At 46.0% G+C, this 14,458-nt stretch overlaps 1 pseudogene; it reads right to left on the bottom strand.

The window, feature by feature from the left end:
* Window positions 1-7,742: 7,742 nt before the first annotated feature.
* LOC114630216 lies at window positions 7,743-12,183 on the bottom strand (annotated as a pseudogene).
* Between the last annotated feature and the right edge of the window lie 2,275 nt (window positions 12,184-14,458).

Below are 14,458 nucleotides of genomic sequence, written 5' to 3'. Positions count from 1 at the left end.
AGGAGAAGGAGAAGGAGAAGGAGAAGGAGAAGGAGAAGGAGAAGGAGGAGAAGGAGAAGGAGAAGGGAAAAGAAAGAAACAGAAGCCATGGAGACAGCTGCTTACCAGCATATGCAGCCCAGGACTGTAGGTCCATGGGTGGCACCTCCCACAGTGGGAGGGGCCCTCCACATCAATCATTAATCTAGAAATATCCTGATAATTTCACAGGGCCAATGATGGAGGCATTTTCTCAAATGAGTTTCCTCTTCCTAGATGACGCTAGCTTGTGTCAAGTTGACAAAAAAAAAAATCTAGCTACCATCCTTAGTTGTATATTTATAGAGCAGGACCATGAGATAGTGAACAGTAAACAGGAAAGCCATACCTATCCCTGTCCCACCAAGAAAGGACTAAATAGCAAATGCTAACTCTTAAGCAGCCCCTGGACAGTGAGTGAAGAATGGGGAGGAAGTTCCAGGGAGAAGGAAGCAAGGAGCTCAGACACTGAGGCAGGAGGGAGCTGCAAAGGACTAGATAAGGCAATGAAGGCAAAATGGGGCACAAGCCACTCAGTCTGTCCAGTGGCCTAGGAGTGAAATGAGACAGAGCCAGAGTGGTCAGCTCAAGATGAGAGACTTGAACCATCTTTGGGATTTCCCAAAGAAGCAAGTCAGCTAAGGAGGTGATTGACAGCTGAGGAGTTAATCCCACCCTTAAGCTTATCCAGATTTGCTTAGCCCACAACGCACCATGCCCTACGATAGCAAAGGGCATGAAGCAAGTGAGGGATAAGACCTGGCCCTTGTGCTAAAGTTACCTACATTCCAGAGAACCACAGACACACACAAACACCTGCACCACACCCAGAACTGCATGTTCCTCAGATTCTCCACCTTCCAGCTATTTCCAATCACTACTTGCCTCACCCATTGCCCTACCCCCAGGTCTACCAGATGTTTGGAACTGAGGGTAACTTCACCCAACACAGGCTTTTCCCAGCCCTCCTGCCTTACATTTGGGAATGAGACTCAGGAGAAGACCATATTGGATTATGATGAAAAAATATGATCCTTGGGCAAATGGACCTACAGAAGGATGAAGTCAGGCTGAGAGTTTACAGCATCCACCCTACTCTCTTCTCTCTCTATCAGGAATGACATTCAGCCAGTGAGAAGCCCTGATCGCCTCCAGCTCTCTATGCAGTCTTGTCTCAATTCAGATGCCATTGCCCCTAAGCAACACCATCCTTGCACATTTCTCAGAAGGAGATGCATTTAAGGTCCAAGGGGAGGTGGGAAGGCAGCAGAGTGATCAGAGGCACGTGCTCCAGTGCCTATCTCCTACACTTCCATAGGTGGGATATGGGTGGGGGGTCTCTGAACTCTCAGTTGCCGGTCCTGAAAAGCCTGGGGGTAATGAAAGCCCTGGGCAGAAACAGCCCCCTCAATGATGTCAGCATGTGCAGACACATCTGGATCTGCTTCCTCTTCCATTACTAGAGAGGGGATCCCATTCTCCTATTGCCTCCCTACCCTATGGTCTAAGTTAAGGGGTGGCAAGAGGTTCCAGGAGTGGGCCAACTGGTTCTGTCTGATTGGGTCCGGGGGATTTCTCTAGAGTGTGAGAATGTGCTAGAAGAAGAGAGTCCTAGAAAAACTCAGTCTTTTTGTAATCTAAAGCAGCTGAACCCAATAGGAGGGTGTCTGGAAGGTTCTCCGTTATCTGATTATCAGCCCTCCCTTATTGCCCGCCACAGGGCTCCTCTACAGCCCCACATCCTACAGCAAAAATCTCAAGATGCTGAGGGAATGCAGCAACCATAGGAAGATGATGAAAAGCAACGATTACCTAGGCCATTCTTTTCCTGTAGGGCCAGTTCTCTAACCACCCAACCTCCCACCAATCCCCACTTCATGCTCTGATATGTAGTTCTGGCAGACACCATGCAGAAGGAACTGCGGTGGGCAAATGAGCTTCCTAGAGATGACCCAGCATTTTTGCATGGCTGCAATGGGTGTACCTTGAAAAGGCACAGCCACAGTGGCTTCATCCTAGGATTGCTTCTTGCTGCTGGTGTGCCTTCTCGTGTTTGTCATTGCTGTGTTCCTCATTGTTCTGATGTGGTGTGATTGGGCAAAGAAAGACCCTTTCTGCTACGATTGCTTCCTGGGTGTTTGCTCACTCTGTTGGGCAAATTTCCTTCAGACCAACATGATGAACTTTTATGAAATAATGCTGTTTAGATGAATTAATGACCTTATGGAATTCCTGATTTGGTTGAAGTAATTTTAGGAAGTCAGTTTGATTTAAATAATTTTAGACAGTTAGAATAATTGATAGAAACTTTAAGGAGATGGTTTTAGTTGTTTTGTCAGAAAGATATAAAAAAGTCAAATGTGTTCCTCCCTTGCAGAATAGTGAGGGCTGCATAGGTTGGAAAAAGTGAACCGTGAGCTTTCATTCGTTACAAGCATGTAAATTGCACTAAGAAGAAAAATGGGCTGAAAACAAATTAATGATCAAGAAAAACATTCATTTTAGGTTAGGTCTAGGGATGAGGCCACAGGTCTCGGTGTGCACCATGATAATTAAGGTCATGAACAAAGAGTAGGTAATTTCACTGTGAATGTAAGAACAGAGAACAGATTAGCCAGTCTAGCTGACCAAGACTTCAAAAATAAGATGTAAGATATATGACCTGTTTCTTGGTAAAAACGTTGTGAAATTATGACATGAAAAAAAATCTATTGCTTTAAACTCATGAACATATGAAATGAAAAAAAGATAAAACTACTGCTTCAGACTTATAATGAGCTTATGGAATGAAAGATAAAATTACTGCTTTGGACTTATAATGAACTTATAGAATAAAAGATAGATAAAATGTTTAGTTAGGTATGAGTTTTAATAGAGAAACATGTAATCAATAATATTGTTGTAACTCCCTCTCGTGTAACAATTTTATCTGTTTTGAATGAAGTAATTATTCGTCTTACATAGAGAATTTTGTCTTAGGGGGCATAAAAAGGCTAAGAGAAAAAAAAATAAAGTTGTTAGAGCTTGCTTGCTAGAGTTTTGTTCTATCCACCCATTGTGTAGTGTGTGTGTGTGTGTGTGTGTGTGTGTATGCATGCATATGTGCAAAGTTGTTGGAACTTGCTTGTTGGAGCCTGCTTTGCTTCATTTACTAAGTGTGTGTGTGTGTGTGTGTGTGTGTGTGTGAATTTTCTTTTTCTCACTGGCCCCCAAACAGTTTAAAGAGTTCACCATTTCTTGCCAGTCACAGAGGGTACCAGCCCAGATAATTAAGTTTTGGTTTTGTCAGTGCTGACCTCATAAATCACCTGCCACTATCAGTACCAGCTCCAACATTGATGATCAGCATCATCGGACTCTACACTTGGTTCTCCTTAGCTTACCTGTGGTGTTGGAGCTGGCCTTTGACACAGCGCTGGCCATGTTAAAAATTCTTCTTCCCTCATGGCACTGAGGATCTTGATGCATTCTAGCCCAGTGCTCTATGGCTGAGCTACACTCTAGTTTGTGGCATCTGTTTAACGTCTTCTAGCACAGACCTGGGTACCATCATACTTCTCACAAAGTAGTTGTTCAAGAAATTCTGCCATCTGTTTTTAGGACTCTGAGACAACGTACAGAAACCCAGGCCCTGGCTACCTGTAATTTCTGGAATTGGAAGAGGCACCTCTAATTTTAATCCCCTGGGTGACAACACTAAAAGGGGACTTTTGGTGCCCTTGGTCATTACTCATAGGTGCAGCATGTGTGTTCTGGGGTCCAGGCACTGTGCTGTGCATTACAGGAGCTGAAGTGCTAATCTGCCTTTCAGAGGCATCCCTTGGAGCCAGGAAGCCCGGCCTGGATCTAGGGTTTCAAGACTTGAAGAGCTAATATGTTCAGCTCTCAATTTAAAGGGAAAGGCCCCACCAAAACCCTTTCTAGTTTAAGCCAGACATGGGTGGGATAATCCATTCTTGGTCATGGCTGGAGATATCTCAAGGCAAGCCCAGGAGCAATTCTAAGTTCTGTGCAGTCAAGGTGGGTAACTCCACCTAGGACCTATCACTTGGTCTGTTGTGGTAAACAAGATCCTCTCCCTGATAAAACTCTTATCTTGGGTCTCTCTCCCTGGAATGTTTGTTTGAGTCTTTGAAATGTGCTTTTCCCAGGATGTGCCTCAGGGGCAAACTAATATTTGAGTGTAGACCGAAACTCAGACTTAAAGATCTTTAAGTTCAAGCTGAGACTTGAAATTACATTTTTACATTTCCCCCTTTTTCTTGTGGATGATTCCAATCTTGGAATCACAAGTCATCATCTGGGTGTACAGCATGATATTGTTGTCTAAGCATAAGCACTTGTACAGTGTTAATACGATCTCTAACAAATTTAATCAGGCGATTAAAAAGGGCCAAAAGTGAGCAACAGAAGCAAGATTATAAGGGGTCCCGTTATGGCAGACACCAAGATAGTAAACCAAGGAGATTTATTAAACCACAACTCAAACTGAAAGACCCCCGAGAGGGGAGACCTCACTCAAGTCATGGGAAATCGCAGCCACCCAATGATTCATGAGACACCAATCTTGCTGCAACTCCAAGAGGTTTATTTCAGAAATCAGTGCACTGAGGCCAAGACTTGTAACCCACACAGGGGCAGAGGAGTTCGACCCCCAGCTCAGGGAGTATAGGGTATTTAAAGGAAAAAACCACCAGGAGGAGTGAGGGGTAGTCACTGGAAAGTACCAGTGGAAAGTACCAGCCCATTATTCAGTATATGACAGGGTTCAAGGAACGGTCATGGGGAAGTACAGGTTTTTTTCACAAGAACACAATCTTACTCAACCATCTATTTTGTGATCAGCCAAGTTCCTGGTACACAGCACCCATGAACTAGCTGACCTGCTCTCTTGGCTCCACTCTGTCTACTAGTCTGCTAGGGATAAAAATTCTCATTCTTTCTATTTCCTTTCATTTCCCCACTTCTTCTAGTACATAGTTCTAATCATAGAACTAAATTTCAGTATCATCGTAATCTGGATTCTCTTGACCCTGTAAAGTATGAATATTGTTGGCATAACATCAAAATCTGAACAGCACTTACCCTGTCTCTAACAAAGGTAACTAATCTATTTAACACACAGGGGCCTATAGTTAGGAGCAAAAGTAAAATTAGAAGGGGCCCCATAAGAGAAGATATCAGAGTAGTCATCCGTGGTGATCTACTAAACCAGCTCTCGAACCATCCCTGTTGTGCTTTTCTGTCTCTCTGCCTTTTGTCTAGTCTCTCTCTAAGTTTATTCATGGAGTCTCTAATCACCCCCGAATGGTCGACGTAAAAGCAACATTCTTTTCTGAGGGTAGCACATAGCTCCCCCATCTTTTTAAAACAGCAAATCTAATCCTCTCTTATTTTGTAAGACTACATCTGATAGGGAAGTTAAGGACTCTTCAAGCTCAGAGATGAATTGTTCTAGGGCCCTTAGATCCTCATCCATGGCTGGTCTTAATTCATAGAAGTACTAAGGAGTCTGTGTTAGGGCGGCAGTTCCTGTCCCCACACCAGTTGCCACTCCTAATCCTAGGATTACAGCCAAGGTCAAGGAGATAGGTCCTCTCCGAAAATGTCTCAGATGCACATCAAACTCATCTTCAAAAGTATTGGCTGGGTGATAATAGACCTGGGGAACTAGCTGTATAAGCACACAATAATCTTTGGTATCATCAAAGACAGAAATTGACACACAAGGAGTGAATCCTGAACTACAAGTCCACCATTTATCTATCTCAGGCACTAAATATCTGCTAGCAGAGGTTCTTGGGCTTTTAAAAGTCTCATTACATAGATGTTTATAGGCAGCTGGTGGGTTTCCTAGGCAGGTCCCTTTCCCTGAGTCCTCAGTAAGTGTCAGCTTGTTCCTATTGTTCCAGACACAAGCATTATGACTGGTAGCATTATTAAAGGTTCCAGATACTGCAGTACCTTCATAATAAGGGGGTCCTGAGGTGAGGCAAAGCCAACAAGATTCTGTCATATTAGGATTGGACCTATTTAACACAGTAAATGTTCCTTGAAGCCGGGCGGTGGTGGCGCACGCCTTTAATCCCAGCACTTGGGAGGCAGAGGCAGGCGGATTTCTGAGTTCGCAGCCTGGTCTACAGAGTGAGTTCCAGGACAGCCAGGGCTATACAGAGAAACCCTGTCTCGAAAAACCAAAAAAAAAAAAATGTTCCTTGAATCAAATTTAGCAATCTCTGTCCAATGCTTGGGAAGGGTGGAGGTGAGGTTAAAGGTGACCTCAAGGGGGTTTTAGTAGGAGGGAATCTCTCATCTTGTGGCTGTAGAAGTGCTGCTAGGGCAGGGGGTCCCTGTTCAGGTAACACTTTGTTGGGGCCCATGGGTTGAGCAGGAGGGCTTTCTATTTTAAGTCTGATAGTAAACACTAAGCCTGGATCATAGTCACTGATGTAAAACTGGAGTCCCCACTGGAGTCCCCTAATCCATTCCACTCTCTTCTTTTTTCCAGTATTAGTGAAGATGATATTAAGTAAGTTACACATGGGTGTCTCACAGACAGACCGCCCTGAATTGGACGTTGGGGTGACACAATCTATCCACCCTGTGGAAGTCCAGTTATATCGAGTCACCGTTATCAAGTCCCAGCTTGAGGAGGGGTGCCAAAATGCTTGACCCGTAGTCTCACACTTCCAGGCTTTACAAAAATAATCTTCTATCTCTCCACATCTTACTTTTCCACTCCTGGTCATATCTCTAGGACAGGCATAAAAGTCCATTGTTCAAAGGGAACATTGGGCCCATTTGTTAGAGCACCCTGGGTCTGCTCAAGGTGGACCTCTCGGGTCCGTGTTGTAGCTGAGGTCATCATGCCATGATTCTGGGATATCCCATCCACTAAGTCCTGCAGTCAATTGGAATATGTCTGGAGTCAAAACTAGCCACCAGGTGTATGGGGGATGTAACCCCTGGATATTCCAGACGACATCCCCAGTCTGTGAAGAGACCTGCCAAGTCAGTTTCTGGGGGAATGGGGATTGTTACCTGTCACCTGAAGGGCACCTGCAATGCAGGCACAGCTTAAGAGGATCAGCAGTCTTTTCCAGTTCCCACTGATCTTTGGAGAGTTCAGGAACTCTCTTCACATGGGAGGCATGAATCCAAGCAGAAATGCCTTCTACTTTTACTGCCATGGGGGTGGTCAGGAGTACCAGGTATAGTCCTTTCCAACGTGGCCCAAGGTTACCAGCTCAGTGGTGGCGGACTAGGACTGCATCTCCCACTTGAAACTAGTGTGGCACACTCGGGTCTCTGGTCTCGTAGGCCCCTTTCAGCTGCTCCCAGACCTCGCGCCAGACCACCTCAAGTGCTTTCATGTGAGCAAACAAGAATTTAGAAAGAGAAGCATCAGGATCGTACACTCCACCTGACTCAGTCAGTGGCAGCCCCCCCTTCCCCCTCGAATTTCATAGGATGTAAGCTTAAATCACCATGGTGTGTTTCGTACATGGAACAAGGCAAAAGGAAGGAGGGCCGTCCAATCATTTCTGCCGGTCTCCAAAACTAATTTAGTTAAGGTCTCTTTAATGGTTCTATTCATCCTCTCTACCTGTCCTGAACTCTGGGGTCTGTACACACAATGTAACTTCCAATTAATCCCCAGCTGGGTGGCCAGTCCCTGACTTACCTGGGTAATGAAGGCGTGTCCGTTGTCTGACCCAATTACCTTAGGTATCCCAAACCTTGGGAAAATCTCTTCCAGGATCTTAGCCACCACATTTGCTGTCTCAGTCTTCATGGGAAAGGCCTCTACCCATCCTGAAAAAGTATCTATGAAGACTAACAAATATTTGTTGCCATACTTAGCCAGTTCAACTTCTGTGAAATCCACCTCCCAGTAGGCTTCAGGTCAGTCTCCTCAAAGTCTTCTTCCTGGAGGACATCTTGAATATCCAGCATTAGTCATAATACAGAGTATACAGTTCTTAAACACTGCCTCGGCTAAGTCAGACAGTCCCAAAACATAATATTCTGGTGCTTTTACTAAAGTCTTTAGGTATTTGGCTCCCAGATGAGTCAGGTGATGTAGGTTTGTCACATACTTACGTCCTTCTTCTTGTGGGAGGATAATTTACCATCTTGTGCTTGAACTACTCCATAGGGAATCTCTGCTCGAAATCCTAGTTTGTCCATTGTTTGATAGTCATCTGCGGTGTACCTGAAGCTGGTATCTCGGGTGTCAAAATAATCTTTGGAGCCTTTGGTTATCAGAATCATTGTTCCCTGGGCAGCCTTTTTGGCAGTTAAATCTGCCATCTGATTTCCTTTAGCAATAGCATCCTGAGTTTTCTGGTGCCCAGGACAATAGACAATGGCCACTTTCTTGGGCAAATGGATAGCCTCGAGGAGGCTCAGTATTTCTTCTTTGTTTTTAAGGTCTTTGCCTGCAGATGTCAACAGCCACCTTTGTTTATAAATTGTACTATGTATATGAGCTGTGGCAAAACCGTACCTGCTATCAGTGTAGATGTTGATGGACTCCCTCTCTGCCATTCGCAGGGCTTGTGTCAGAGTGATAAGTACTGCTTTTGGGGCAGAAGTTCCTTCTGGCAGGCTGCTGGCCCAGATTATTTGTTTTCCATCTACCACCACGGCTCCCACCACCTGCTTACCTTCAACCACAAAGCTGCTGCCATCCGTATACCAGTTCAGACTTCCTGGCCAGGGCTGGTCCTTCAGGTCCCTTTGAGTACCTGTTTCTTCTGCCAAGATGTCAATACAGCAATGAATGGGCGATGAGTCATCAGTCTCAGGCAGCAAGGTGGCAGAGTTTAGGATGGCTGGGGAAGTAAAGATCACTCTTTCAGTCAACAACAGACTCTGATAGTGTGTCATGTGGGCATTAGTCATCCATTGGTCAGGGGACTGTTGGATGATGTTCTCAAGAGAGTGGAGTGCCACAACAGTTACCTGTTGTCCCAGAGTCAATTTGTCAGCATCTTTGACAAGTTAGGCCACAGCAGCAATGGCTTTTAGACAGGTAGGCCATCCACTGGCCACTGGGTCTAGTTTCTTGGATAGGTATGCCACTGGTCTCTTCCATGGCCCCAAGGTTTGGGTCAGGACCCCTTGGGCAACCCCTGCCTTGTCATCTATGTATAGACTAAAGGGCTTGGTCAAGTCAGGTAGGGCTAATGCTTATCCATTAGCAGGACTCTTTTGATGTCCTCAAAGGCTTTCTGGTGTTCAGGGGTCCAAATAAACTCTCCTCCCTCCTTTGGGAGGGGATATAGAGGGGCTGCTAATGTCGAAAACCCTGGAATCCATAGCCTACAAAAGGCAGCGGTGCCCAAAAATTCTCTCACCTGGCGCGAGGTGGTTGGGACAGGGATCTGGGTGACACTCTTTTTCCTGGCTTCTGACAGCCACTGTTTTCCATCTTTCAGGGTATATACCAGATAAGTGACCTCATACTTGCACAACTGAGCCTTTTTAGCAGAAGCTCGATACCCCAACTCACCCAATTCTGCCAGCAGTCTCTTGGTTCCTTGGAGGCACTCAGGCTAGTAGATGCTGCCAAAAGTAGGTCATCCACATACTGTAACAAAATTATCTGAGGAGGCTAGATCCCGATGGAGAGCTTCATCAAAGAGGGTGGGGGAATTCTTAAACCCCTGAGGCAACCTGGTCCAGGTAAATAGACCTGCTAACCCAGTATCAGGGTCCCTTCATTCAAAAGCAAAAATAGGCTGGCTGCAAGGGTGTAACTTTAAACAGAAGAAAGCATCTTTTAAATCCAAAACAGTATATCAATTTCTGTTCGGTGGAAGTGACACAGTTGGGTAGATGACCTGGACTCTCTTATTAACTTCTTTCAAGTCTTGTACTGGCCTATAATCATTGGTGCCAGGCTTCTTTACTGGCAGCAGGGGTGTGTTCCATGGTGACTGATAGGGAACTAGAATGCCTTGTTGTAACAGTCTTTGGATATGAGGCCTAATTCCTTCCCTTGCTTCATGGCTCATTGGATATTGTCATACCCCAATAGGAGAGGCACTGGCTTTTAGTCCCACTATAATAGGGGGAACTCTTTCTGCCATCCCCTTACCTCCAGTTTCAGCCCAAGTTTTTGGAAATTCTGCTAGTCGTTCACTGATGTCTGGAGCTTTTTGTTGCTTTTGAAGCTCATGAAGCTGATATTATTCTTCTAGTCTTAAGGCCAATATCATAGAGGTGGGAGATCCCCAGGTTACCTTTGGCCCTGCCTAAGCAAACTTAATCTGTGCTTTCAATTTTGTCAATAAGTCTCTTCCCAACAAAGGCATAGGGCATTCACGGATAACAAGGAAGGAATGGGACACTTGTCCTTTTCTTAAGTCAACAGTTCGTGATGTAGTCCAAGGATATTGTTTTTGTCCAGTTGCCCCTATAAATATAGTCTTTTTATTCTTTAATTTCCCTAGTGGCTGTTTTAGTATAGAACACTCTGCTCCTGTGTCTACCAGAAAGTCCATTGGGGTCCCCTCCACATTCAGGGTTACCCTAGGCTCTGTGAGGGGGTCCAAGCCCCGTCCCCTCTAGTTATCTTCTTCTAGGGCCAGAACCTTAAGAGTCCTGCCCTTTTTCTTAGGACAGTCTCAGGCCCAATGCCCTTTCTCTTTACAGTAGGCACACTGATCCTTTTCCAATAGGCGTCACTGCATCTCTCTTCCTCCGCTCAGCTTCAGCCCTTTATTGCCCAGGTTCCCTGTCTGTCTAAATCCTATCCTATCTCTGTCTTTCTTTCCTACCACTGCAGCCAAAATCCTAGTCAGGTTCTTTTCCTGCCTGAGATCTCTCCTGTCTTCTCTCTCCCCCCTCTCTCTCTTCTCCCTTTCTTGCTTCTCTTCCTCAATCTCCCTTTATGGTACACTTTCTCTGCCTCCTTGACTAATCCTGCAATCCTTCTAAATGTTGTAATTTCTTTCTAATGTCAGGTGCTGACTGTCCTATAAAGGCCATAGCCACTACTGCCTGCTGGCCCTCAGAAGTTGGGTCAAAGGGAGTATAGTGTCTATAGGCTTCCATTAACCTCTCAAGGAACACAGACGGTGGCTTATTGGGTCCCTGAAGTACTTCTCTTACCTTGGCCAAATTGGTGGAGTGTCTAGCTGTTCCTCAGAGACCCACTACTAGAGCCTGGCGGTAGACTGTCAGCCTTTCCCTACCTGCAGCCATATTGTAATCCCAGTCTGGTCGGTTGAGGGGGAATCCAGCATCTATTTCATTGGGGAGCTGTATAGGTCGCACATTTGTGCCAAGAACATTTTTACAGGCTTCCAGCAGGATCCTCTCCTTCTCTTTGGTAGTGAAGAGGACCTGATAGAGCTTCTGACAATTATCCCAAGTGGACTGGTGAGAAAACATTAATGATTCCACCAAACCTGTCAGGCTAGCTGGATTATCTGAAAAAGAAGAGTGATTAGTTTTCCAATTATATAGATTGACAGAGGAAAAAGGCCAATATTGCAAGGGTTGAAGAGCTGGTGGGTCCACTAGGGGCCCAAAGGTACGTAGCAGCAATGCTACATTCGAGTCCAGTCCCTCAGGGCTTGTTCCTCTTCTGCTTCAGGTTCCTGAGGCTGGCCCTCCCTCTGTACCACGGGGAGCTGGGGCCAGGGCTGGGGCTCCATCATCAGGGGGTGCCTGAGGAGGTTGCTGGTAGTCAGGAGGAAGACTTGACAATTTGGGAGGCTCCTTGGTATCGGGGTAAATCTTAGGAGGAACCGGAGGGGCCAAGGGCTTACACTAAAGCTCAGGTTTTGGTTTCAGTTTGCGTTCCGATTCTTGGAGAGCCAGGACTCTGAAGCCTGGTTTTAGTCTCCGAATCCATGATTTTACCAATGATGGGAGATCCTGGACTAGGTCTTGCCAAACAGTGATGTAGGGCTGCTGGTCAGGGTGAGACCTTGGTCCTTCCTGGAAAACAACAGCTTTAACTTCAAGAATGATAGTCAAGTCAAAAGTGCCTTCTAGTGGCCATCCTACCTCAAACTTTGGCCACTCAGAAGCACAAAAAGTCTGCCACGGTCCCTTCTTAACCTCAACTGACAAATTATGAGCCCTAGTTCTTACTTCAGTCCAGTAGTCCAGAGTCAAATTCAAGGGAGTTGTCACGGTCTGGCCCATCGTCACAAGCAGCACAAAACACAGACAAAACAAACACACAAAGAGACTAATAAAGACCCGTCTCATCGCGAGTGCCAACATTACTCCAGAAAAACAGATGGCCAGAAATTTACCGAGGTTCTCCATTCTACTAGGACCACCATACCTTCCTCAGCCTCCAGATGGGAGTCACCCAGGTGTCCCTGGGGTCCCTGACCTCCTGGGACGTCTCCCAGGGCTACAGCTGGTGATCTTTCAGCATGTCTGCCAATCACTCTTTTTGTTTCCTAGCAAAATGAACATGGCTGCAAACTGAAAGTGCACTTTTCAGGACCTGAACAGCCAGACAAGCGGATGGGCACACAATGACAAAACAGAACAAAGCAGGTGAAATCCTACCTCCAAGTGAGTTCTCGGAGATTAGGGTGGTCGAGAATCCCGGACTAGCCTCCAGTAAAAGACCCCTGAGAGGGGAGACCCTCACTCAAGTCACGAGAAATCACAGCCACCCAATGACTCATGAGACACCAATCTTGCTGCAACTGCAAGAGGTTTATTTTGGGAATCGGTGCACTGAGGCCAAGACTTGTAACCCACGCAGGGGCAGAGGAGTTCGACCCCCAGCTCAGGGAGTATAGGGTATTTAAAGGAAAAAAACCACAAACCAGGGGGAGTGAGGCAGAGTCGCTGGAAAGTACCAGTGGAAAATACCAGTCCATTATTCAGTATATGACAGGGTTCAAGGAACGGTCATGGGGAAGTACAGGTTTTTTTTTTTTTTCACAAGAACACAGTCTTACTCAACCATCTATTTTGTGGTCAGCCAAGTTCCTGGTACACAGCACCCATGAACTAGCTGACCTGCTCTCTTGGCTCCACTCTGTCTACTAGTCTGCTAGGGGTAAAAATTCGTATTCTTTTTATTTCCTTTCAGAACCATCTTAGATTCTGCTCTCTCTCTCTCTCTCCCTCTCCCTCTCCCTCTCCCTCTCCCTCTCCGTCTCTGTCTCTTAGCTAGCCTCTCCCAGACCTTGGCCATGGAATCTTTGATTACTCCCGAATGATCTATATAAAAACAACATTCTTTTTTCAAGGCTGCACACAACCTACCTTGTTGGAGAAAAAGAAGACCTAATCTTCTCCTGTTCTGCATGACTACCTCAGACAGAGAAGCCAAAGACTCTTGTAATTTAGAGATTGAATCTTCTATAGCCTGAATATCTACATCAATAGCCTCTCTAAGTTCCCAGTAGTACTCAGGATGTAGGGCTAGGGCTGTTCCTCCGGTAGCTACTCCTGCAGCCACTCCCCAAGCCCAAGAGGACTGTGAGAGTTGTGCTAACAGGTTTTTCTCTTGGGCTTGAGGAGTCCTCTTTCCCAGGCATCTAGGAGGTCATTCTCAGCATGGTATATCAGCCTAGGCACTAGCTGGACCATGACACAGAATATTGATTTTGGTGCAGCACCCTGGAGTTAACACAGGGGGTAAGTCCTCTTCCACATGTCCACTAACCATCTTCAGGGGGGAGTAGGTAACTGGCACTGTCTTCTGGTGCTACCTGGATGATGACATTACACAGGTGAGAATGAGTGTGTGGGACCTTCCCCAGGCAGAGCCCTCTTCCAGAGACCACTATTAGCGTGATCTTAGCACCCCAAGAGGTCTAGCGGCAGGTTGAGGATGAGTTAGAGGTTGAGCAATTACCTATGAGCCCCATAACCTCACAATAATGAGGAGCTACATCATAACAGAGCCAGCAAGCCTGAGTGGTCTCTGGGTTAGTAGAATTTAATACCACAAAAGCCCGTTATATCATCTGGACCAGCCTGGGCTCCAGCCCACCTGAACTCAGCTGAGTCTCCTTTACCATAGCACTTTGAATCGGGAGTACCATAGGCTGAGGAGACTTCATAGGCCTCTGGGGGGGGGTTCTGATCTCTTACCATTTGGGGGTGGCAACAGGATGGAGTTGGGACCTATGACAGAGTAGTCTGGGGCTTTAATCTTTAGTCTAATAGAAAAAGTAAGTCCACATCATATCCAGACTTGAATAACCTGAGTCCCAAGGCTCTTCCCTTGATCCACTCTGTAGTGACTCTTTTTACTGGTTCAGTAAACTGGGTGGACATTGGGTTGCACATGAAGTCTGTGCAGAGGCCCTCTCCAGTCCACCTCCAGTTATGCGGGTACATCCTGAACCCATGTACACCTAAGGAGACAGGTGGAAACCCATTACACAGATCTTTGGTCAAACTCACCTGAGTAGTCGCATGGGTGACTTTGATCAGATCCCAA

This window comes from Grammomys surdaster, unplaced genomic scaffold (assembly GCF_004785775.1).
Source record: "Grammomys surdaster isolate TR1022 unplaced genomic scaffold, NIH_TR_1.0 334, whole genome shotgun sequence".
In the NCBI taxonomy this organism is placed as follows: Eukaryota; Metazoa; Chordata; class Mammalia; order Rodentia; family Muridae; genus Grammomys; species Grammomys surdaster.
Note: the sequence above shows the minus strand (reverse complement) of the source record. Positions and strands in the feature narration are given on the sequence as shown.